Source organism: Chrysoperla carnea, chromosome 3 (assembly GCF_905475395.1).
Source record: "Chrysoperla carnea chromosome 3, inChrCarn1.1, whole genome shotgun sequence".
Taxonomy (NCBI): domain Eukaryota; kingdom Metazoa; phylum Arthropoda; class Insecta; order Neuroptera; family Chrysopidae; genus Chrysoperla; species Chrysoperla carnea.
In genome coordinates this window covers 44,706,852-44,711,898 of record NC_058339.1, presented here as the reverse complement: position 1 = coordinate 44,711,898, position 5,047 = coordinate 44,706,852, and positions in this window count along the sequence as shown.

Below are 5,047 nucleotides of genomic sequence, written 5' to 3'. Positions count from 1 at the left end.
TTAAAGGAAATAATTTTATATAAATTGTCCGCACCAACTGGCAAAATTGTGTGTAGCTACATTTGTTACTCAGATTTTGAAATAAGTTGCATAGTTAATACTCAAACTTAATAGTCACTATGAGCTAATTTTATTACCCAAAGATTATTATTCAAGAAAACTAGGAAACATTTTAGCCGTGTTTCACGGGTTAAAAGCAATCGAATTTTTTTTATAGCTTTTTATTCGATGAAACCTTCGTTTTGATATACATAAATACATATGAGTGTCATACGGAGAGCTTATTATATGTTATAAATATAAAGGTTATATGTGGCGTTTGTACTAGATTTATTTTTAATGCTTACATAAATAAAATAGCATGCTAAATACGAAAGGATGATGTAGGTCTTGAGTTAAACCTTAATTTATGGTTTACATATTTGATAGCCATTAGTGCAGTGAGATTTTGCAGAGCTGCTTGTAATGTTGGTTGCTTTTGTAATTCATATAATAAATTATTATTGCATTTGTGAGTAAATGCTTGTTGTTCAGCTTAGCTACTAGCTAGAAGCCTTTTATCGGCATAGCTCCGGATTGGTACCACTTGCTGGGCTCAAACTTTCAGGATGGCTGTTCAGAATTACATCTAATGAACTTTGTGACAGTTTTCATAACAAACCTTACCACCACTACCCCCCCCCGGAAGAATATTCCACGTAGAAATTCGCAGACCCTTACAGAGCGGCTGGGGGAATTACCCACTGTCATATTTAAGGCTCAACAGACTATAACCATGACCATCAAACCATCAGTAAATCACACAGTATGCTCTTTAACTAAACTGTATAATTTCCAATCTAATTTTATTTTCCGAGAGCATCTTCTGGGTCTAACAGGGGACAGCTTCAATTAAATAAAACTACATAATTTTTGTAGCCATTTTTAGTTGTTCATTGGAAAAACAACTTTCTGAAAGAAATTAGCAACTTTTATAATAACGTTTTGAATAGAGAGATAAAACAACATGTCCCGTTTTTTGCCGCCACTATAACGCTCAAAACGACACGCTCAAAAATTAAAATTTCGCAACAAGTATTACAAAAAATTACATTTACAATAAATTTTTATTGTCTATAATAAACATGATCGATGTTTCCCGCTCTAAAATAACACGATAAGACAATGTCAGAAAAAATCAACAAATAATATCTGTAAATCATCCAAAAAACGACTTAAAATTCAAATATATGTAAAAGAAAATAAACAAATACATAATACAGTAAAACCTCGTTTATTCAGGTTTCGGTCAAGTGTTGTTTGAAGCAATGGACAGAGGCAATGGCCGAGCCCTCCTCATAAATTAAGGTGTATGCTTAGATAATACGGAAAACTTGTATAAAACTAATGAAGTCGCTATTCCTATGGTGCACGCGCGTAGTATTTTGCGATTAAATTTCATTCTATTATTTCAAGTAGGCAAATATAATTAAAATTTTTTAATTTTTTTTTCTTCCGTATTATCTTAGAATTCGCTTATCCAAAAACAACTGCTCCCCATATTACCTCGGATAAACGAGATTTTACTGTACATGTTATTCAAAATACTTGTAGATTTTGTTTACCTGTTGCAAAGATGCTTGGAAATATTGAATTGAACAACTTCCTTGTACAGCAATCCAATGATTATTATTAGTATTTGATTTTAAAACCATACATGTTGCGAATGGAATCATTTAGATAATTGTTCAAAAATAAATATTAAATATCCACGAACAATCCGATTATACAAACAACAATATCATAAGTAAACAAAAAATATTAACGTTTGTCACAACAATAAATAAACAATAACAATAACAATTACACACACTAAAATTTTATGATTATTGCAATATTAAAAATTTAATATTTTATTTTTAATTTTAATTTTATTATTCATTTAAATGTTTTTAATATTTTAGGTTCACTCACAATAAAAGCATGGCTTTTCAGTTACATAAATAATATATTAACCTACTAACATACATTTCAAATTGTATGGTATGTATACATCGCATCATACCAAAATATAACCAATCCGGTTTTAGAAAACCGGTGCTTTTTAAATTTTGTACTATCAATAATATTATTTTATTGGTAATGAATTTTTAAAAGCACAACAATTATAATATTAATTTTGTTTAATTGTTCCGTAATATTTATATTATGTTAGAATATTGATATGTTTTCTTTTTTCGAATTATAAACAAATGAAAGTTGAGAAATTGAGTGAGAAGATAAAATGTTTTGTTATCACGTTGTGTTCGATGAGAGTAGAATATTATAACCCGCGCGTCACCACTTTCCCCTGCCGCATGGCATAACGGAGAGAAACATCAAGTGTAATAGAGTTATACTATATTTTATAGAATGATATTGTTATTAAAAAGCGTTTAACTTCACTTGTATGCCCAGGAATTTTGAAATCAAAATTTAGCCCACATTTTCGATTGAGCTGAAATTTTACATGCACATGTAAATGAGATGGCGATGCATATTTATGGTAGGTTAGGTTAGGTTAGAGTGGCTGTCCTGGGATGGGACACACTTGGACCATAGGGTCCGTTGTGATACCGAAAAAGGGTTGGCTCATCCCCTACCACTACTCCTCCCGTCCTCCAGTACGTTCCTCCCTCCATCTATTGGCCTTTTTTAAGATATCCTCTTTGAGGAGCAACTTTCAGTTCGCAAATGGAACTCCCGGATATTTATCGATGCTTGTGTCCGGCCGCATTGTGACATTTCGGGCAAGCTCATCGGCTTCACAATTTCCTGGAATGTCCCTGTGTCCCGGTACCCACACCAGGTTTACGTTCATATTTATGTTAAGCATAACCTAATTTTAATGTTGCTTCTACCGCTTTTCATATACATACGTTTTTTGTTTTAAATTAAAAATTTAAATCAAAAATACTTTTAAGGAATAAGCTTTTAAAGCTAAGAAATAAAAAGTTATTTTTCCTGTGGGTCACTTATACTTCTAGACTATTTGTACGTTGTCTTCACGCTCTCCGAATCCTCCTTGATATTATAAATTGAGTTACTTAGTAAACCTGTAAGTTTCTCCCATTTTGTACAACACTGAAGTACTTTACTTTTAGTCTTCCTAGAGGAAAAAATAAAAAAATGATCGAGAGTGTTCTAAGTTTATAGTTCGAGTTTATGGTTCTGTATCCGATAATAACTAGGAAACAGGTGATTATCTTCAAACGCCTATGCAGATTTTTTAAACATAGCTAAGATAAATCTTGACAAATTTTCAATCAATCAAACTAAAAATCAAAATTTGTTTATTCGTTTAGCAGCTACGAATACATAAGATCATAAACAAATAGAACAGACCTAATTTTATGTCGGAGGTTTCTTTAAATTTTTTTAAGTAATATTATCTTAGAATTTATTATTATTTTTTTACATTTGCTTTTCTTTGAATTTATCTGAAAATGGATATGATTTGAATAATTAACAAATGAAGAAATAAAAATTCAAATTCAGGTGTTAAAAAAGGCCTATGGTAGACATTTGAACGTACAAAATAAACAAAATAAAACATAGTTTAGTTTAACGTTGATGATGATCATTGTTATTCAAAGACCCTATACTATTTAAGTAGCGCTTAAATAGTATTAAATTGCATAATCAATATTATTTCAACTATAAATGCTATCAATAACTCATTATCATCATTGTTCTGATAAATATTTTTATAATTGGAAAATTTTATAATGAGTTTTCATAACTTATTGTAAACATACGCATGTTTAATTATTTTGCATAGTGATTTTCAATCAGTGTTTTCCAACTTAATCAGAAAATTTCCCATTGTAGTGTCATATTTTTTCCATTGTATTGTCATATTTTTAAGTTTTAATTATGTTGGCTTTACTGTGAAATTTTATCGAAATAGTATACTTTTGTTCAACATGGAAAATCGTTTATGGATATACCTTGATTTTATGTTTTGCTGGTACCTTTTAAAATAATTAATAATAGGCGGCATCTTTCTTGGTGAAAATTTAGGATTCAAAAAATTTCTTCATGGAAGAATACCGTAAGTATACTTAATAGAAAGAAAATGCTACCAATTCAATACCTAGGGGGCGTCCATTAAATACGTGAGGCATTTTTAAGATTTTTTTTTCTTTTCACCGAAACTACCTGGTCTTCACTCGGCAATTAATGTGTAAATAAATTCGAATAAAATTCTTTTTCATTCGAGTAAAAATAGAACTCGACTCGCATAAGTAGTATGCGAAAAATAATAGTTACGAAAATGTTCATTACTGCTGATTTTATCCATAATATAATCAAAGCAAAATGAATTTCCGAAAATAATTTATTTTAAGTACTACTGATAATTTTTTATTTTTCAATATTATGGGTACTTATATTTCATTTTTTTATAGTTTTTATCATATAATCTTCTAAAATATATTGCGCTGCATAAACTAATAATTTTTAAGAAATTATCCAGTTATAGCCTTGATGATGAACTGAAGATAAAGGGAAAATTTTCGAAAACTTTTAGAAATAGGGGAAACATTTTTTTGGAAGCCCAACAAGGTATCTCCGAAGGCAGCTGTTTTAAGACCCATGTTTACATGAACTTTTGGTAATGTTTTGGTATCAAAAATAAACACCTGCAGTGAAGGGCACTTACCTATTTTAAATCAGTCTGTATAATTACAATATTAATAAGAATAAAATCATTCCAAAAAACCATACAAAAGGTCTGCCACTGATGTCTATGCACTTCTATCTAGTCAAAATAAAAAATACAAATTTCCTGATTTTTATCAGGAAATATATAACTTATCTATTTATAATAAGAACTAACATATCATATATTTCATAAAATACTATCCATTAATATAAATTTTATCCATTTATTTATACTGCAGGCAACATAAGTAAACAAATTCTTGCTTTTGAATTAAGTGAGCATTAGTTTACTTGGTGAATTGAAACTAGAAGGCACCATAAGACATCACAATCGTCTTGCCAAGTGCAATATTTCTAAGCGTTA